We start from the raw sequence: 22,443 nt of genomic DNA, 5'->3' as shown, positions 1-22,443 counted from the left end.
AGAAACCTCACATTTTTAAACATTCACAAACATAGTCTTCTTATTGCAGCTCCTGCTCCATACATTATTAGATATGCATGACTTGGTTATAAATAAATGATAAACAGTCAAACCTTTCATTTTCACAAGACTATTTTCTGTACAGGCAAAGCTACAATTGTTTTGGTTTTCAAAATGCTAAAGAAAAACACTAATGTTAAAAAGAAATATACTTACATAGATGTATTTACTACTGCCACACACTTATTAAGCTATAAAAACACAATAAACTTATTTGTAGTTAAGTGTCCAGTCTCCTCTCCACAACCCACTCCTCTAGGCACTATAAGATCATCAGCTCTGATGATGTATTTTCCAATCTGTCTTTTTGAGAAGCATTTTGGCCCAATGCTGTATTTGTGGAAATTACTGTTCTTTGGCAATCCAGGGCTTCTAAAAGAGAAAAATGAATCAAATACTTCCCTCATGCACAGCACGATGATGCAGAACATGAATATGTTAAACACCAAAGATTTTAAAGGACCACTCCATAATAAATATTAATAAAAAAAAATAGAATCACTATTTAGTAGATATATCCCTAATTAACATATGCTGGCTGAGATCATCTGTAGAGAAGCATTTCGGAGGCGTTCGGCGTCTCCATGCAGAGCGTGGAGACACCGAATGACTTCCCAGGAACTCAATCAGGAAGTGCCTTTAGCAACTTTATGGGCGACAGCCACTGTAAATGGTCTTAGGTAGCAATGGAAACACTGCCTTTTCTCAGCAGAATTGATTGATTCCGAAATTCGGGACTTCTGCAATTCGGCACTTAAGTTCGGCACTTCCGAAATTCGGGACTTCAGCAACTCGGCACTTCGGTTTGGCACTTCCGAAATTCGGGACTTTGGCAAATCCTTAACCCCATCCCTACCCCTAACCCAATCCCTACCCCTAACCCTAACCCTACCCTTTACCTAACCCCAACCCTTAGGGTTAGGGGTAGTGTTAGGGCCAGGGTTAGATTCCTGTCATCATTCCCTTAATTTTCCCTCCCTCTCCTGTTTTGCCACCTTTCAGAAATCCGAAGCACTTCGGCACCTCCGAAATTCGACACTTCGGCAATTCGGTTCGGTTCCGCACTTCGGAAATTCGCCACTTCGGACATTAGGAAGCATCCGAATGTCTGAATTGCAGAAATTCTTCCAAATTTAAATTCGGCCAGAAATGAATTGCACATTGTAGTGGTTCTTGTGCCTGGAGTGTCCATTAAAGTAAAAATCATGTCATGTTTTTCAAAGTGAAAAATATACATTTTATGACATGATATGGCAATGACAATTAATTTATCAGCCTCAATTTAATATTGTAAGGTTTTCAAATGATTTAGTATTTTTGGACAAACTTTTGGATCAATTGCTTTTGATATTTTAATATTTAAAAGGCCAGAATTATTAAATCATTTGAAAAGAGTATCCAAAATTATTTGACTGAGGCCATAGTTGGGCAAAGTTACGATTGATATCTAGAATATTCCGATGTCACCAATTATACTATAAGAAATAAAAAATATCTGGAAAAAAAACATTTGGATTGTTCCTGGATGCTAAAGACTGAAAAAAGTTTAAATCTTGGTAATATATCTTCTATTTTTCTAAATGAGATCAGAGTTCATATATATGATTTATGCTACCATTGTTATCTAATGGGCAGAGTATAAAATCTGTAAATCATTCTGTCATTCTCCCCTACTGCTTAATGAAATCATTGTCCCCTTACTGAAAATATTGCAGGCAGTTTAAACAAAATATGTATGGGAAACACAGAATGTCTAATGCATTGATATATTTCTGTGTTGGAATGAATATAAGAACACATACTGTACATATATGCAAATTGCATGGATAGAGATGTCTTTTAAATTATTTCCAAATGTGAACCCGTGATAATGTAGACATCACCTTCATGTAGTCTGTGGGTAAAGATTTCCTAGATTATTGTGTTACACTCCAAAGTGACAGCTACAATGTAACCCCTACTAATCCCGAGCAGCACTGAGACAGCGCAACATTTACAGTAAAGTCCTCCCCTTAAGGGTTACTCCAACAACCATGACCACTTCAGTCGTGATCATCTGCCTGCAAGGGAAATATTACTTCCCTCTCCCACCCACTGTGTGCTCCCGCCTGCCAACCTCAGTATATTTAAAAAAAAAAAGTCCCCCTCTCTCTCCGCTCACTTACTTTGCAGAACCGAAGTGCACACATGTGATCTGAGCTGGTGAAGTGGATCAATTGGATCTCTGTGAGAAGCCTGTGATTGGATTATGTAAGGCCCCTGTGACATCAAAGTAGAATGGGAGTCAGCGCCAGAAGATTCCAGGTAAGGAGCATGGGACGTTCTCCACAATATCCAATAAGGCATTTTACACAGGAAAGGTCCCTCCTGTCAAAAGGATTGGAGTAACTCTTTAACACTTACACTATACTAAAATTAAACCCAACACTACATGTTAAGAACACTCCCATTTCATAACAACTTTATCTCAATGAAGTTGTTGTGGTGCAGGAGTGCCATGTATCTTCCAAGGTTAAACTATTTTCTAATGGTTGAACCCCAAACTTAGATTGTGTCTGCAAACTTCTGCCCTATGTTGAGATGACGTTGTTATGAATATTGAGAGTGTTCCTTTTACACTATACATTACATTTAAAGGGAGACTATAGTCACCAGAATAACTACAGCTTAATGTAGTTGTTTTTGTGAGTATAGTCAGTCAGCGTCTTTTCAGAGAAATGGCAGTGTTTACATTACAATTCCAAAAAGATATTTAAAGATAACCGGCACCACAATAATACTAAAATAACCAGTGCAGCATAAAATCACCCAAGTGTTATGCCATAAAAACACTTATACATACATAAATTCTTGATAAAACTTAAGGAGATAGCGCACAGATGGTAGAAGTATTTCACAGCAGCAACAAATCTGTTAATAAAAACATAAAAGTTACATAGCGCAGACTGTGTAAAAGTGGTATCCAAATAAGTAAAAACAGGAGGACCCTCATATATTCAAGAGCCCTTCAGGTCGGCTCTGAACTCAGTAGATATACTAGCCCCACTCAGATTGATGTTGTGAAGAAGGTCCCAACGTGGTAAATCTCCAACAAAGGAAGTTCAAGAACCAATAAAAAGTTGATTACTTTATTATACATAAAATAAAAACACAACAAAATAAGGGGATAAGGCAAGGGGCACAACGCGTTTCGACCGTTAGTGGTCTTCCTCAGGTGCATGATCTACTGAGTTCAAAACAATATACCAAACTTGATAGTGATAATCCTTACCCAATCCCACCTTCCCAAAACAAAAGTAACCCATCCACAATAGTCCTTGCCCAACTTCCTCCTTTTGCTTCTTCAATTGCTCAGGATTCTTCATAATGGTGATCTATGTACTTCCGGTTTTGGGTGTATTGGACGCCATCGCGTTTGCATGTTGACGTCATACATATACATTATAGGAGAAGTTGTGGGCAAGATAGGAGGTAAAATACGTCTCTAAATAAAACGGCTCAGATAGGGGGAGGGAAAAGAGTGAAATAAGCCAGGGGTGTAAAAGTAGAATATATATTAATAACACATTTACATTGTTTTAAAATTACAGAATAAACCTTAATAAAATTATGATATCTTAAAAAAACAACTAAAATTAGTACATGTTAATATGGAGAAGTGCAGAAAGTTATTCATAAAAAAAAAACAGAGAGCTAACATACATAATAAAGTTTTGATTGATTCCCAATTACCCTACCTGTTTCAATTAGCATTATTAAGTTTGGTATGCAATAGATTGTTTTGGACTCAGTAGATCATGCACCTGAGGAAGACAACTAACTGTCGAAACGCGTTGTGCCCTTAGTCTTATCCCCTTATTTTGTTGTGTTTTTAATTTTATGCATAATAAAGTAATCAACTTTTTATTAGTTCCTGAACTTCCTTTGTTGGAGATTTACCACGTTGGGACCTTCTTCACAACATCAGTCTGAGTGGAGATATGGATACCACTTTTACACAGTCTGCGCTATGTCACTTTTTTTTTTTTGAATTTGACAATTTTTATTTTTCAGTATAAGGTGGGGGAGAAGGGTACAGAAGGCAAAAGGGAGTTGGTTTGTCAAAGAGATCTAAATTTCTCGCACATAATGACATAGTAATCGTGGAATATCATGAGGACATTACAGGGTTATCCAAGGTAGTATAGTGCAATACATAATAATACAGGATAGTAGTGTAGAGACCCAAGGGTCCAGCATGCTCGGAGCCCACAACAGAGTTTCCTAACAACATCGCTTATGCATGGTCGTTTATGCAATTTGCTACCTGTTCGGGTTGTATGTAGCGTGAGCGTGCGGGTGGTTCCGCTTGTGCGGGATGCGTGATTTAACAGTAGGGTGAGATTGGATAGGGTGGGGGTTGGGGAAGGGTAGTATGTGTGTACGTAGTATAGTGAAGTGTGAGGTGTGTGTGTGTGTAGCAAGGTGTGTGCTTGGTGTATATGTGTAAGCCTTACTCAGGCAGATGAATGGGTGGGTAACTAAGTGAGTGGACGAGTGTAGGCCCTTTACTGTGAGTGTGGTATCCTTCACATCGCCTCCGGTCAGGGAGGTTGACATCCAGGTCAGGAAGTGAGTTGTTATCAGTTCAGCTTGCTTTATTGGCGTCCCATATGGTCCACGCTGTGGCCCAATGGGAGTTGTTCTGTCTTGTTTTCCGTGCTGCAAGTTCATACGCCTTGGTTGTTTCCACAGTTGCTATGCATTGTTGAATCGTTGGGGCGGTTGTTTGTTTCCATTGTCTACTTATAACGGTAAGAGCCGCCATGCAGATGTGGTATATCAGATATTTGGTGTAAGTGCGAGGCGTTTGAGGGAGCAGGAGTAGCAGAAATAATTCTGGTTGCAGGGTGGTATGTATACAAGTGCATCGTGTTACTAGGTCCCGGACTTGTGCCCAGTATTGTTTTAGAAGTGGGCATTGCCACCATATGTGCATGAAGGTTCCACGGTCCCCCCGGCAACGCCATCATATGTCAGGGAGGTTGGGGTAGCTATGCCTGAGTCTCGAGGGGACCAGGTACCACCGGTATATTATTTTGCGTGAAAGTTCTGTATGGGATGCACAGAGGGACAATTTTTTGTTGGCTTGGAATATGTCTATCCATTGTTCGTTTGTTAGTTCGTGTCCCAGGTCTCGTTCCCATGCTGCTTTGAAGGATAGTGGTTTAGCAGGGGTATCAGTGTTTTCTGAGGTGTAGATTAATGAGATGAGTCTCGTTGCCGGTTTCGACTTTGTACAAATTCCCGTTATTCTAAGCCAGTGTGGGTCAGATGGGCTCGCGGGTTGCCGCGGTTTATGGAGGTTTACCCAGGATTGCAGTTGGATGTATGAAAAGGTCGCTGTCGTGGGCAGTTGGAATTCATTGCAGAGATCGGAGAAGGGTTTTAGGCTATCGCCCTTTAGCGCTTGTGATAATGTGAAGATGCCATGTCTGAGCCAGAGGTTGTAGTTGAAGTCTGGAATGAGTTGTCTGATTGCTTCAATAGGGATTGCTGGTGATAGGAGCGAAGTTGCCCCTCTCTTCTTGCGGTAGTTGTCCCACAAGGAGAGCGTCAATGCAGTTGTTGGTAGCAATTCCGACAGTTTGGGTCGTTGGTTCATTGGCAACCAGGCTAGAGTAGGGAGCGAGAGGCCTCCAGTGTGGGCTTTCTCTATTTCTACCCACGTTAAGGGAGTTCTGTTCTGGGAAGCTGCAAGAAGTGGGGCAATCTGCGCTGCTCTGTAGTATTTCTTAACATCTGGTAGGCCCATCCCGCCCTGGGCATAGGGCTTGGTCATCGTGCTTAGAGCCACTCTTGGTTTTTTGTTATCCCATACATATTCGTTTATGATGCGTTGTAGGTCCTCCAGGTATTTATTGGAGAGTTTGAGAGGGAGTGTGCGGAACATATATTGGATTTTGGGCAAGATTACCATCTTGATTGAAGCTATTCGGCCAGTCCAGGATACAAATTTACCTCTCCAGCTATGCAGCAGGGTCTTAGTGTCTGTGAGGAGCCTGGTGTAGTTTGCTTTATGTAGTGTGGCTGTGGAGGGTGTGAAGAGGATACCTAAAAATTTGATGTGATCATGTCTCCAGTCATAGCGGAAATTAGCTTTGAGAGTGGCCATCTCCTGGGTCGGGACATTTATACCTAGGGCGAGTGTTTTAGAGATGTTTAATTTATAATAGGAACAAGCACTGAATCTGGAGAGGATGTTGTGGAAATTAGGTAGGGATATGTGTGGTTGTTCCAGGGTGAGTAAGATGTCGTCTGCGAACAAGGACAATTTGTATTCCCGTCCCATGGCTTTAATGCCATGTATATTAGGGTTGTCTCGGATCATTTGGGTAAGGGGTTCCAATGATAAAATGTAAAGTAGAGGGGATAGAGGGCATCCCTGTCTGGAGCCATTAGATATGAGGAATGGTTTGGAGATAAAGCCTCCATTGACAACTCTGGCTGTCGGGGAGGAGTAAAGCGCTCTTACGAGAGACAGGAATTGCGGGGGGACTGAGGACTGCCATTAAAAAGGGCCAGTGGAGCCTGTCAAAGGCCTTCTCAGCGTCCAGAGATAACAGGACGCTAGGGGTCCTGTTCCTTTGAATCTCATATAGTAGGTCTAGGGTTTTCCTTGTGCCGTCTGCTCCCTGCCTACCCCCCCACAAAACCCACCTGGTCTGCTTGTATCAATGAGGGTATTATATTTGTTAGCCTATTAGAGAAGATTTTTGCTACTATTTTGACATCCGTATTGAGTAGGGAAATAGGGCGGAGATTCTGGCATCTGTTCGGGGGTTTCCCTGGTTTGGGAAGTGTGGCTACATGGGCCATCAACATCTCACTCGGTAGTTGTCCTGTCTGTATGGCGTGGTTATAGACTTTCTGTAAATAGGGGGCTAATAATGGTGCAAATTGTTTATAATAAGCGTTGGTCATGCCGTCTGGGCCCGGTGATTTCCCATGGGGCAATGAGGCGATAGTATCCAGGATTTCTTGAGTGGTAACCTGAGACTGTATAGTGTTTTTTTGCGTGTTGGAAAGAGTGGGAAGTGTAGTATGCTCAAGGAAGTCATCTATCTCTGTCTGTGTTGGTTGATGCAGTGTCGGGTCCGATTTGAGGTTGTAAAGGGAGTGATAATAGTCGGCCATGCTGTCATTGATGTCTTGTGGGTTATGTATTTTATCACCTGAGGCTGTGACTAAGTGTGGAATTTTAGATTGGGCTTGTTGCTTTTTAAGCATGGTAGCTAAGTATTTCCCTGCTCTGTTGCCTTGGGTGTAGGTCCTTAGCTTCAATTTTGAGAGGGTGTGGGCCGTTTTTTCCAAAGATAATGAGTTGAGTTGATTGGTGATGGTTTGTATTTCTTCTGCCTGTGCTTGTGAGGGGTGAAGGAGATGGGCTGTCGTGGTGTCCCTCAGTCTTCGTAGAAGATCTACATGTTTCTTGTCTTTCATGCGTTTCAAGAAGGACGCGCGGCTGATTAGCAAGCCTCTCACAACCGTTTTATGGGCTTGCCATACAGAGTAGATGGAGACTTCTGAGTTATCATTTGTTTCAAAGTAGTTCTGCAAGTTGGACTGTAATGTCGTCGTGAAAGTGTGATCACAAAGTAGTGAGTCGTTGAGGCGCCACGGTGGTTTACCTCGGTGCTGATAGGTGGAGCATAGCGACATTGTTAAAGGGGCATGGTCTGACCACACTATATTGCCTATAGAGCAGTCTTCTATGTGGGGGAGCAGGATGCCGGAGGCGAGGATATGGTCTATTCTCGAATAGGTCTTATGTACTTGGGAATAAAACGTGTATTCCTTTTCCGAGGGGTTTCTTGTTCTCCAGACATCATATAGGCTGTTTTCATGAATAAGTTTAGTAAATGCTTTTGCGGTCGACTTGAGTGTGAAGTGTCTGTGTGACGTACTGGGGGTGGTCGAGTCCAGGCGGGGGTCCATAGTATGGTTAAAGTCACCGCAGATGATCTTGGGGTCAGTTGCATCGTCAGGTATTTTGTTGAGGACTTTATGTAGGAAATTTCGTTGTTGGTCATTCGGGCTGTAGAGGCATACTATGACATAAGGGTGGTCATTGATTCTGCATTGTAGAATTATATAACGTCCTTGGCTGTCTTTCTTGACCCGAAGTGTTTCCACTGTTAAAGAATTGTGGAGCATGATCGAGACTCCCCTAGATTTGGAGGAGTGCGTAGCGCGGAATTGTGTGGGGTAGTCTCTGGATGCAAATGAGGGGATCCTTCCAGTGACAAAGTGAGGTTCTTGTACGCACACTATGTCCGCTTTGGTTCGCTTGACATCATCTAGAAGCATGCGTCGTTTATGTGGTGTGTTGAGACCTCTGGTATTGTGTGAGTATATAATCATGGTTGATGATGCGTGTTGTGGGCGGTGGTTTACGTGTGTGGGTGCTGTGTCGACAGGTGGGGGATAGAGTGGATGGGGGAGGTGGGAAGGATCTCGTAGTAGGGAGGGTGAACTTTACAAAGACCTAGCGGTCTGGTACGCTAGTCGTACCGTGGGGTTGAGGAGCAGGAGCTTCCAAATACGTGGCTGAGTGGGCTCCGTTTTAAGTGATAGGGTAGAGCTGAAATCTTAGAAGTGAGATTGTTAAATTTGAAACATAGCAATAACTTAGTAAAAACATTGCAACAGCAGCATATAACAAATAACTTTAAATAATGAGTACAGAAGGGCAAGCAAGTATCATGTCTCCGCCTGGCGCTGCAGGTTTGTATTTTTCCCAGGTTGGTTTGGTCCCTCCCTACGGGCATCATCGGTGCTGGAGTGCCCTCCCTCCTGTCCTCCATGTGTTGCCCAGGTGGTGTAGCCCTTGCATTTAGACAAGAGTGGTAATAGGTAGGTGTGGACATTTCCCATTGAGAGTGGTTATTAAGTATAGGTTCAGGAGGTCCCGGGTTTCACATATTTCCCTCACATAGGAAGGGGTTGGTGGGGTGCTACTTACAGTGGTGGTGTATAGATGTATAATCTTATGGCCTCGCTGGTGGGGACCAAATGTGCCTCCCGGGCGACCCATTTGATGACTTTCGGGTCACTGGTGCATGTTGTATGGGGGTATTCTATACAATACGGCTAGTATGACGCATAAGAGTGTTATGGCCTATGCCCCATAATGGGCGTTCGTTCTAGCTTCCCTGCGTGCCGTAGCACCCATCAGGTGACAATGTCCTGCATAAAGGGTGGGTACTGTGTCAACATTGGGAACTGCTATCGTTCTGGTGCCTTGAGTGGCATTCCCCCGTGTGTGTGCCTGAGGCTACTCCAGAGGGCACAGCCCCCTTGTTACTGGTCATATGTAAGCAGCGGGCTATGGCGCATTTGATTGCGTATCGGGAACCCTCTCAGTATGGTGGGAAGGCTTTCGGGATTTATTAACCAATATTTTCTCAAGCGTTAACGTTAGATACACCTGGGTGAATAGTGCGTGGAGCTAGCTTTAAGCATGCCTGACATTTCTAAGGTATTATACAATGCTAAAGTTTACCTGCGTCTGTACAGGGTAGCAATGCACAGAGGAGATTAAGAGGTAACTAATATACACAGTTATATAGCGCCTGAGGCGGTAATGTTAAAAATAGAAAGTTAAGTAGTCAGTTCGTGATACTTGCGCAAACTTGCTCGCCACTTCCAATGAACATATTAGTCCACGTTTGTCGTGCGACCCGGGCGTTGTTTGTTGGGCCGTGGATTTTCAGACGGATCCTCCAGCAGGTTCCATTGCGCAATAAATTGCAATCCTTCTTCTGGTGTTAATATGAAGGTCGTCTTCCCGTTCTTGGTGATAATCAGTTTCGTGGGGAACCCCCACCGGTACCGTATGCCATGCGAGCGTAGCGCCGTGGTGGTTCGGTTAAAGTCTCTTCTACGACGGAGAGTGGCCGAAGAGATGTCCGGCATGATACGTATAGCGGGAAAGTCGACATGTGGGTCCGTCTTGCTTCTGTGAGCTCGGAGGACCAGTTCTTTAATGTGGAAATAGTGGGCCCTGAGCAAAACATCCCGTGGCACCGAGTCCGGCAGATTCTTGGGTTTTGCTACTCTGTGGATTCTATCCACCAAAAGCATGTCCGCCGGAATATCAGGGGCATATGCTCTCATTAGGCCTCTCGCATAGGCTTGTAGATCCTCGGGTAGCACTGTTTCAGGGATCCCAGGAAGCCGCAAGTTGTTCCTCCGTGCCCTGTCCTCGTGGTCTGCCATGCGTTCTTCCATCGCCTCCATTTTCCGCTGGAGCACTTGGATTTGTTCCGAGGTGTTTATTTGGGTAGCTTCCAATTCTCGGTGGCTTTGTTCCACAGCGGAGGTCCTGGCCGAGAGGTCTCTCACATCCCTTTGGATTTGGTCGGCCGTCTTCTGCCAGGTGAGTATTAGTTTTTCTGCCATATTGTCCATGGCCTGTTCAAAATGGCTCTTGGTCAGGTATTCTGTGTGTTGCGAGTCTCCCAGCACCACAGGGGGGAGATTGGGAGTCGCGTCGTTTGGGCCCTCGCGGGCGGCTGTTTGCAGCGGATCCGCCGTGGGGGAAAGCTTGTGCCCGAAAAAGTTCATTTTGTCGGCTTTAGAGGTGGCTTTCTTGCTTTTTGTTGCTGCCATTTCGTTTTGGTGGCTATAGTTGGGTTTCAGCTCAATATATATTAAATATAGCGGAGCCCTCGTGCCGGAGCAAAGATTTAGACGGCCATCTTGCTCGGCGGTCAGCCACGCCCCCCGCTATGTCACTTTTATTAACAGACTTGTTGCTGCTGAGAAATACTCCCATCTGTGCACTATCAGCTTACGTTTTATCCAGTGCTTACATTACAGCCTAGGGACACCTCCACTGGCCACTCCTCAGATGGCTGACATTCAGTGTTTCCACCTTCTGCACAGAGACACTAAACTTTCCTGAGAAGATGCTAATTGGCCAGGGCTACATTTGGCTGAGCCCCAGTCTGCCCACTTAATTATCTCAACTAATATAATGCTTTCCTATGGGAAATCATTGTGATTGGCTGAGATCAACACTTCTGATGATGTCAGCCAAGGAGGAAGATCAGGGGCAAAACCAGCAGACTGGACTAAAGGTATGGTTTTACTATATTTAGGTGGGCAAGGAGGGCAGGGGGCTAGATAGTGTTTTAACACTATAGGTTCAGGAATTTATGTTTGTGTTCTTGATCCTATAGTGTTCCTTTAACATTAATTCCCACTTCCACCTATCTCTCTCCATGTGTCTCCTGATGTGTCTCTGTGCCCTATTTCTCTTTGTGTGTCTATACCTTATTTTGTATTGTGTCCCTGTTCCCCACTTCCTATTGTAATTCTGTCACTTTATATACTTTGTTATCTATGTGCCACTTCCACTCCATTACCCTTTCCCATATGACTCCTCTTACCCTCACCTAAACTGTAGATGAAGGTATATTTAACTTTGGTCAATTCTTTTTGGATTGCTGGGATGATAGCCTAGCTGACTTATTGAATGTGAGGCTTTTGCTGCCAAACTGCTCTCCCTGTTTGGTCTCCTCCTTACACTGCGTGCAGAATTATTAGGCAAATGAGTATTTTGACCACATCATCCTCTTTATGCATGTTGTCTTACTCCAAGCTGTATAGGCTCGAAAGCCTACTACCAATTAAGCATATTAGGTGATGTGCATCTCTGTAATGAGAAGGGGTGTGGTCTAATGACATCAACACCCTATATCAGGTGTGCATAATTATTAGGCAACCTCCTTTCCTTTGGCAAAATGGGTCAAAAGAAGGACTTGACAGGCTCAGAAAAGTTAAAAATAGTGAGATATCTTGCAGAGGGATGCAGCACTCTTAAAATTGCAAAGCTTCTGAAGCGTGATCATCGAACAATCAAGCGTTTCATTCAAAATAGTCAACAGGGTCGCAAGAAGCGTGTGGAGAAACCAAGGCGCAAAATAACTGCCCATGAACTGAGAAAAGTCAAGCGTGCAGCTGCCAAGATGCCACTTGCCACCAGTTTGGCCATATTTCAGAGCTGCAACATCACTGGAGTGCCCAAAAGCACAAGGTGTGCAATACTCAGAGACATGGCCAAGGTAAGAAAGGCTGAAAGACGACCACCACTGAACAAGACACACAAGCTGAAACGTCAAGACTGGGCCAAGAAATATCTCAAGACTGATTTTTCTAAGGTTTTATGGACTGATGAAATGAGAGTGAGTCTTAATGGGCCAGATGGATGGATTGGTAAAGGGCAGAGAGCTCCAGTCCGACTCAGACGCCAGCAAGGTGGAGGTGGAGTACTGGTTTGGGCTGGTATCATCAAAGATGAGCTTGTGGGGCCTTTTCGGGTTGAGGATGGAGTCAAGCTCAACTCCCAGTTTCTGGAAGACACCTTCTTCAAGCAGTGGTACAGGAAGAAGTCTGCATCCTTCAAGAAAAACATGATTTTCATGCAGGACAATGCTCCATCACACGCGTCCAAGTACTCCACAGCGTGGCTGGCAAGAAAGGGTATAAAAGAAGAAAATCTAATGACATGGCCTCCTTGTTCACCTGATCTGAACCCCATTGAGAACCTGTGGTCCATCATCAAATGTGAGATTTACAAGGAGGGAAAACAGTACACCTCTCTGAACAGTGGGAGGCTGTGGTTGCTTCTGCACGCAATGTTGATGGTGAACAGATCAAAACACTGACAGAATCCATGGATGGCAGGCTTCTGAGTGTCCTTGCAAAGAAAGGTGGCTATATTGGTCACTGATTTGTTTTTGTTATGTTTTTGAATGTCAGAAATGTATATTTGTGAATGTTGAGATGTTATATTGGTTTCACTGGTAAAAATAAATAATTGAAATGGGTATATATTGTATGTTGTATGTTTTTTGTTAAGTTGCCTAATAATTATGCACAGTAATAGTCACCTGCACACACAGATATCCCCCTAAAATAGCTATAACTAAAAACAAACTAAAAACTACTTCCAAAAATATTCAGCTTTGATATTAATGAGTTTTTTGGGTTCATTGAGAACATGGTTGTTGTTCAATAATAAAATTAATCCTCAAAAATACAACTTGCCTAATAATTCTGCACTCCCTGTATATGTGGAGTGTAGCACTCATTGCAGTGGCGTACCTACCACAGTCGCAGGGGTTGCAGCTGCGACTAGGCCCCTCACTGCAGGGGGCCCGGCCGCAGCCACGTCCCCTGTGACCGTGGGCCACCTAGATGCTGCCCCCTCCGTGTTCCCCCTGTCATAGGCAGGCGGGCAGCAGGGTTCCTGTCAGACGCGGCGAGGGAGTTGTGTTCTCTCTGCTCTGCTCCCTCGCACGCCGTTTGCTGATGCCGAAGATGTAATATGACATCATATTCCGGCTCCCGGCATCATTAGACAGTCCGCGAGGGAGCAGAGCAGAGAGAACACAGCTCCCTCGTCTGACAGGAACTCTGCCGCCCGCCGCACTGAAGCTCCACTGGACCCAAGGGACAGATCCACGCCAGCTCTCCAAGTAGGGAGGCTGTGTGGACATTTAATATTAATAATTTGTGTGTTTCTCTAAGTGTATGTGTGTGTCTGAATGTGTATGTGTCTTTAAGTGTATATGTGTTTGTGTATGTGTGTGTGTCTGTAAGTGTATGTGTGTGTCTGTTAGTGTGTATCTGTATGTGTGTGTCTGTAAGTGTATGTGTGTCTGAGTGTGTGTGTGTGTGTCTGTGAGTGTTTTGTGTGTGTCTGTGAGTGCGTGTGTGTCTGTGAGTGTACGTGTGAAAATGAGTGTATGTGTATGTTTCTCTACATGTGTCTGCATGTATGTCTGTATGTCTGAGTCTCTGTGTGTATGTGTGTCATTATGTGTATATGTTTGTCTGCATGTGTGGGGGGGCAGAGAGATGTGGGGTACGAGGTAGATGTATGGGACGGGGGCCCAGGGCAATTTTTGCACTGGGGCCCTGTGGTTTCTAGTTAGCCCCTGACTCGTAGATTTTGATGTGGGCACATGCACATTATATTCGTATATTCATACCTACACTATGCTGCCTCAGCTAACACTAAGAGAACGGTTTAAAAATATGTGTAAAAACAGTGCTCCATTGCATTCAAAAAACATTCTGTGAGAACAGTGGAAATATGATCTCGTAGAAATGCTCTGCCTACGGGGGTCTTTTTCAGAGTTCTTTTTCAAGATATATAGGTTATGTAAAACAGTAAATTTTTGAATTTTCCTAAAGAGAGAGAGAGAGAGAGATTGTGTGTGTGTGTGTGTGTATCACATTTTGCTCTCACTGCAAAGTTTTGAGCACCATATTCTTTCTTAGGGCTTGGGTTTTAACTCACAGGCTTGACATTTGACTATGCCTACTTTAGCATATTGAGCTTACTTTAAATGTGTTTAGATGTCTGTTTTTATGCTTACAGTAGTTATGATATAGTGGTTAGGTCCAACAGAAGAACACGTTTGGGAAACATCACCAGGATTATTTAACTCTCAATGTCCTCAGAAATGTACAGTTTTTTCTCTGATGTGATGTGTTTGAACACTTACCAAGATTTTATTCCCAGGCTAAACTATCATTTACCTCAGCGTGTATCTTAGCACAATGTGAATATATCTACATTGTGACAGAACATTATAGACTCTCAAATGCATTATTCTTTCTGCTTCTGCAACTAACAGTATAAAATATTAAACTCAGCACTGTGTAATAGATATGCTCTGATATATATTAGGTAGCTGTCCATTTTTGCAGTACTCTTGAGGACATTTATAAATGTCCAAGGCAGTAACGAATGTGAAGATCCATATAATTAGCATGTCATTACAAAATAACATCAAATTAATTAATAACAAGCCACAAGAGAAAGGGCCTGCTAATAGTTTAAAATCCTTTGGTTGCGGAAGTTGCCAACAGCTAAGCTGATTTCCTGATTGCCAGATATCCTGCAAATGTTTGCCTTGCCTGCTAGAGATGTGATGACTATATTAAAATCCCAGATGTTTGTGACATCAGTCAACAGGCTAGCTGGACATCATCACAGACACACGTGTAACAAGGAATCGCTGCAGTAAGGTATCAAATGGTGAAAGGAAGTGGTTGTGGGGCCTAGAGCGGCCCTGAGATACAGTCCAATCCAGTTTTGTTCCAACTAAGAAATATGTATTTTCAATCAAAAACACACAGGATTTTAGAGGTGATCTATTTTAAATGTTGTTTTAAGACTTTAGCTTCTCATTAAATTGATGCAAAACGATCTTAAGTGATGTCATGTGAAAATTAATTTTTCATACCATCAGCCAGTTGAATTATTATCAAAGCAACCCAAGCAGCTAAAATACGTTTGTATATTTTCAAGGGAGTATATCATTTATTTATCTGCTCATTGGCTAATTTGTCATGGGCACATCTTCAGTATTCATTAGGATTGACCAGCAGAGGAGCATGTTCTGCCCCAAGACATTTGAACTCATAAATCCAAGAGTGACACTGCATGATTTGGCAATCTGTTTACAACTTTACCGTGCACTTTCTTCTTTCTCAAACTGATCCTGGTATGTCGCCTTTTTATAATGAATTATTCATCTTCCTTTAGCAAGCAAATATAGAATGCTTATATGGTTTTTGAAGAGCTTTAAATGGTCCAACACTCATTCCTATATATTCTTTTTAACCATGATGATGCACCAAACTGTCTTGCAATCCTAGTGCCCTCTGTTGCCTAATGTTATAGTTTACCTGTTCTAGAGTGTGAATACTCTAAATTCTCTATCAACGCATACTATATATTTTAAATGTAATATAATGTTCATGCTATAAACAAACCACTTTGTAAAATTAGAGCAAATCACAGTAATGTAATATCACGTTCATCATATAAACTAGTCGTGTAATGCGTATATTAGATAAAGAGCAGACAAAATGCACAATTAAACAAAGGATTAGACATCCACATACAAAATATTGATGTATAATGTTATAAAAAGTCAGTGATTACAGTGCCAATGTTGAGTGTGCATATACCTACTATATTAGGGAAAACATTATTGTTACCATTGCAACAAATATACTCTCCCCACCCCATTATTTTTGCATGTCTCTTTCTCCCCCACCTCCCCCAGCCCCTTTTGGTGGCTTTTCCCCTCTGTGTGTCTAGTTTTTTTTCCCATGCAATATAGACATAGATATATAGCAACACACAACCGTAAAGACACTCAGTCACAGAGATATGCAGGCACACAATCAAACAAATACAGGCACACAGCCATACAATCTACACATACAGGTACAATGTCATACAAACACAGACATACAGACACACACACATACACAGAGACAATCAGAAACTGTCATACAGACACAGGCATACAAAGACATACATACATAGGCTTATAGTCATACAGCAGGACTGTGAGGGGGACAAGGGGATGAGGGGGGCATAGACATTGTCTGTGAGGGGGCAGGGGATGAGGGGGGATAGAGGCTGAGGGGGGGCAAGAGCTGAGAGGGGGGCAGGAGCTGAGAGGGGGAACAGGATCTGAGAGGGGGGACTGGAGCTGAGAGGGGGGACTGGAGCTGAGAGGGGGGAGTGGAGCTGAGAGGGGGAGACTGAAGCTGAGAGGGTAACTGGAGCTGAGAAGGGGAGGACAAGAGCGGATAGGGGAGGGACAGGGACTTAGAGGGGGCAGGGACTGGGAGAGGGGGTAGGAACTGAGAGGGGGAATAGGAGCTGTAGAAGAGGGGACAGCTGCTATAGAGGGGGCCACATGGGCTGTAGAAGAGGGCACAAGGGCTGAAGAGGGGGAAAGGGGCTGAGGAAGGAGACAGGGGCTGAGGAAGGGGACAGGGGCTGAGGAAGGAGGACAGGGGCTGAGGAGGAGGACAGGGGCTGAGGAAGAGGACAGGGCCCGAGGAGGGGGACAAGGGCTGTGGTGGGGCACAGGTGATGTAGAGGGGTGCACTGGGCTGTGGTGGGGCACAGGTGATGTAGAGGTGTGCACTGGGCTGTGGTGGGTGTAGCGGATGACCCTGGGCTGTCCTACAAATTTCGTGTGAACAACTGTATTCGTATAACCTGCCAGTTTTATATGTGTTTAAAAGAAATGTATTCCTCTGATTGTTCGGTAGATTCATTCGAATAAAGTAGGGGAATGAAACTACCGAACAACCAGACCTCCCCTGTGTGAAGTGTGCCTTCAATTACCCGTGGCAACAATGTTGCAAACGGGTAATTAATAAGCTATGCAGTAGGTCCTTTGTCTCCGGGTGGCCGCCATTCGGGAAACGAACACGTGGTGGCGGCCATTTTGCAAACTCCCAAACAGTGGTGTTTTGCCGTCGAGTGTCTGGAACCCAAATCGGACACTCGACTAGGCAAATACCGCTGAGACCTCCAGACTTCTAGTAGTTCGTGTGGGAACTACCCACCTAGTAGTTCGTGAAAGAACCCCTCGAACTAGGGGATTCATTCGAATCCTCCTTAGGCTCCATAACCCAGGCAATTCGTCTGTTTTATTCCCTTGTCTGTGACCGACCGCAGGGCCAAAATGCATGGAACGGTTTTCGGATACTTTACCCATGCGGTCGGTCAAATCTTTGCCTGCTCATAACTCCCGAACCCCTGGTCCGATCTGCGTGATTTTTGAGTATGTTACTCACCCAGATCAGGGCTATCAGGGATGTGTCATTTAAAGGGGTACCCCTAAGTTTAGGGGTACATCCAGGAACTGGGGGAATCTGAGTACAGTGAAAAGGGGATTATGATGTAAGCTGAGGGGAGGAGAGATGTGGGAGGTTACTATTCCCAGATTGGGTACTGTAGTAATTGTGGAAAACTCCTCCCTTGCATGGGAGCATGTTTTTTAAGGCACTGTGGAATAAAGCTTGTCAGTTCTGCTCCTGAAACTGTGTGTCGTCTAGTTATTGGGATTGCTGTTGGGATACTGCTGTATTACTTTACCTGCTGGAAACCTTGCCTGTGGATTTATATTGCCTTGTTCCTGAGTCTCACTTGGATTATAAGCGGAGATAACCTGGAGAATATTGTTCCTCCGCTACATTGGTGGCAAGCGGTGGGATGGCGTCCTAGTGCGAGGTAAAGCAGCTCGGAGACACAGTTCGTTTGGAGTTACAAAGTGAGGGCTACGCTAGTGTTCATACAGCGTCCCTGTCTACATAAAGATTTGGGAAAATGGGGTTCGTGGACCCCTGGGTACACACACCTGAGGAAGAGAGTGAATTGGAATGGAGAGATAATGCCCGGAAAGAATTATGGTACGATGCCCTAGAGGAAGTCCAGTATCAACGGCAGCAACGCCTCCCTGGTGTTGCATACCAGTTGGAGGAACAAATGGCCTGGCGGATGCCGCTTCTTGGAGACCAACCCGGAGGGCAGCGGGTAAGACAACTTGAGTACCTCGTGGAAAGGGAACTGAGCCTGGACGCCTCATACCGGGCACTGTGGTGGTGCACCGTCCAGCCAGAGACTTGGAGGGCAGAGGGCATCCAGCCGGAGGGGGAGAACTACACTAGCCCTGGCCTTTTGTGGAAAGCCTTAGCGGAAGACGTCGACTTTGGCAGTCCAGCAGAGTCACGGTACTGGGCTATCTTTCATTACCGAGGTGAGATGTTACAGGGCCCGAGATCTATTGGACTCCGAGAAGGCCGTTTCGCTGCCATGGAACGAGAGCTGGAGATGGACTATGTGGAACTACTAAACTCATGTCAGCCACAGAGCATGGACGCAGAACGGGAAAACTGGGTGGCAGACCCAGACCTGCCAGCCTACAGCTGAGAAAACGCGGCAGAGGTACCCCCTGCTTCACTACCAGCTGCAGAAGTAGGGGACCTCATAGACTGGTCCTGGAGAGACCCACAGATGGCAGGTGGAGATGGGATCGAGATCTCTCTACCAGCCCTAAAGGGATGCTGGCCCAGATCCCCAGCGGCAGTGTGTGTTACAGGGAGCGGAAGGTGCCGTCCTTGCTCCCCAGCGGCAGTCTACAGTTCAGGGAGAGGAGCTGGTTACCCCCTTTCCCCAGCAGAAGCATAACCCACCAAGGGGAGACAGTAAGCCCCACACCAGCGCAGATGGGACCGTGGTCTCTGCGCCCAAGTTACAGGGAGCTGAAGGGGCCGTCCTTGCTCCCCAGCGGCAGTCTACGGTTCAGGGAGAGGAGCCTGTTATCCCCACTCCCCAGCGGCAGAGTAAGTCCCAGGGAGCTGAAGGTGCCGTCCTTCCTCCCCAGAGGCAAATTGTATCCCAGGGAGCTGAAGGTGTCGTCCTTCCTCCCCAGCGGCTGTGTGTATCCCAGGGAGCTGAAGGTGTCATCCTTCCTCCCCAGCGGCAGTGTGTACCCCAGGGAGCTGAGGGTGCAATCCTTCTTCCCCAGCGGCAGTGTGTGTCCCAGGGAGCTGAGGGTGCAATCCTTCCTCCCCAGCGGCAGTGTGTACCCCAGGGAGCTGAGGGTGCAATCCTTCCCCCCCAGCGGCAACCTGCTACCCCCTCTCCCCAGCGTCAGGTTACAGTTCTGAGAGAGGAGCTTGTTACACCCTCTCTCCAGCGGCAGCCTAACCCACCAAGGGGAGATGTTACACCCCCCAACAGTGCAGATGGGACCGTAGTCTCTGCACGTGCAGCACAAGGGGTAGGGACGGGCGGTCCTGTCCCCCAGCCCCAGAGCTGTGTACCCAGAGGGGAGAGGGTCGGTCTCCCCCTCCCACAACCAGGCTCCAATCATGCTACTTCAGTGGTAGCGCTGGCACCAGGGCAGAGTACCGCTGGTCTCTGCCCACTCAGCAACCCACCAAGGCAGTCTACCAGCTCCCCGCACAGCCGTGGTGAGGAACCTGGACCTGGACAAGCTGCTACTTTATCCAGGTGGAGTAAACATTTATTGTGGGTGGAAGATACTGCTGTTTGTGCTTCGTGGGTGGGTTGCTGGACTAACCAGGGCACTGACCGGCAGGAGGTCAGATACCCTGTTAGTCTGGGGGGTAAAGGGGAGAAGTGTGGCAAAACTGACCTCGTCACGTGTCCTTGGAGGGGGCTGCTTGCCCGCCTCTTGCCTTTGGACTATGGACCCGACTTTATGTGAATGTGTTAACCCAGATAGCCATGCCATGGAGCCCATTCGTGTAGTTATAGACTTTGGCTCCATGGCAATTAAACTGTATTTGTGTGATCTGAGTGCCATTCACCTAATAATGTGCGCTCAGTTCTAAGCTATCTGGGGATATGTAGAAATGTGTGTTTTATGTGTTAAATGTATCAGTATGTAATTTTATGTCTTTTACTGTCTTTTTATCTGCCATGTGGGTAATGGAGTTTTGCCTCTGTCCTTGGAGATAATTAGATTCCTTCCCCAATTATCTCCAGGCCAGAGGGGAGGGATTGTGAGATGTGTGGGAGGTAACCGGTCTGAGCCGGAAAGCCATGCTGGCAGGGGTTTTAAAAGATACTTTACTTACTTTTGAACCCCTGTTCTGATTCATGCCATTTTTTAATATGTTGTTCCCCTGAATGGATTGATTGTGGATATGTATTTTTTATGTGAATGTGATGTATGGTTTTAGAGTTATGAAAGTTGGGTAGAAAGTATGTTTTAACTGTATGTATAATTGAGTTTCCTCTCAGGATAAGGGGAGGGAATATGTGGGATGTAACTGATGTGTGAGTGGTTGTTTTATACCTCCCTGTGGGCGGACCTGTATTTGTAACAACTGCAATAAAAACCATGCAATATATGAATGGCATGAATGGAGGGCGAACTTGGTGTCCTACTGCAGGTATATAGATGACATATTTTTTATCTGGACAGGCAGTGGTTGCGAATTAACCAAGTTTTTAGAATTCCTTAACACCAATGATTGGGGCGTCAAACTATCTAGTGATGTGAGTAACAGCAACATTAACTTTCTAGATTTGAATATTTATATTAAAGAATCACGTATTTTTACCAGGAACTACTTCAAACCGGTGGACTCTAACAGTTACATCAACAGAGATAGTTGCCATCATAAGCCCTGGCTAACCAATGCCCCCAAAGGGCAGTTCAAAAGAATTCGGAGGAACTGTAGAGAGGAAACGGAGTATACCAAAGAGGCCGAGTACATAAAACAACAGTTCATAGAGAAAGGGTATAATGAGGACACCCTAAAGAAAGACATGGAAGAAGTTAGACTCCTGGAAAGAAATCAACTTTTAAAATACAAACCTAAAACAATGACACGCAATTACGAAGGAGTCCCTTTTATTAGTAAATATAATGGAAATGCTAGAAAAGTACAGAAAGCTATCAATAAACATTGGCACATCCTGAAGGACGACCCCATACTTAAGGATATTTTACCTCCCAAACCAAAAATGATTTTTAGAGGCACCAGCAACTTAAGAAATACGCTGGTTAGAAGCAATTTAGAAACCACAGCACCTAAGCACTTTATTAATGACCTGATAGGATTTTACGGGTGCGGAGAGTGCCTACCATGTAGAGGCACCAAAAACAGTAAAAGACACTTTATAGACATAAGTACAATAATAGGTCGCCCATATAAAATTAAAGACCACCTCACATGCCATTCGAAGGGAATTGTCTATGTACTCAAATGCCCATGCAATCTCCTGTATATAGGAAGAACCATACGACCCCTAAATGTACGGATTGCAGAACATGTCCGCAACATAAAAAAAGGTCTGGAAACGCACTCTGTCTCCCAACACTTTAAGACTCGACATAACCAGGACCCTACAGGACTATTCTTTTGTGCAATTAAATTAGTTAAAAAGGATTGGAGGGGAGGCAATTATATTAATAAACTAGGCAAAGAAGAGATGAAATTCATTTTTAATTTCAACACCCTCATACCTAACGGCCTCAATGCAGACTTTGAAATATGCCATTTCTTATAACATGTATGGAAAAGTGATTTTACACAGTTTTTAATTCTGTTTATAACTTTTTAATATCAATTTTCATTTTTTATATTTCTCTTTATTCCGTTTTATAATTATTTATGCCTTAAATTCTGTTTAGAAATTATATACTCCTATTGATGCTCTAACCACAAATCTCTTACCACAGTATTTATTTTATGCACTTTTAAATGAAGCACGTTCCACTTATGAATCACCTTCTCAACAAGCTTACTGTTTCCCCCATTATTACATTTTCCCAATACTAACTTAATTTATATACTTCTAGCCATTTGGATGGTCTAAATATGAAGATCTGTTATCACTTTTTGCTCTTTTATCCACTTCACTAAGTGGACATCGGATTTAACATGTATATGGGACTTTGTTAAAGAACAATAAAGTTATTGACGATTTGGAACGCACATGCGTTCCAACAACAGGACCGCGGACCGGAA

This window comes from Pelobates fuscus, chromosome 2 (genome assembly GCF_036172605.1).
Source record: "Pelobates fuscus isolate aPelFus1 chromosome 2, aPelFus1.pri, whole genome shotgun sequence".
NCBI lineage: Eukaryota > Metazoa > Chordata > Amphibia > Anura > Pelobatidae > Pelobates > Pelobates fuscus.
This window is presented reverse-complemented; position numbering follows the sequence as displayed.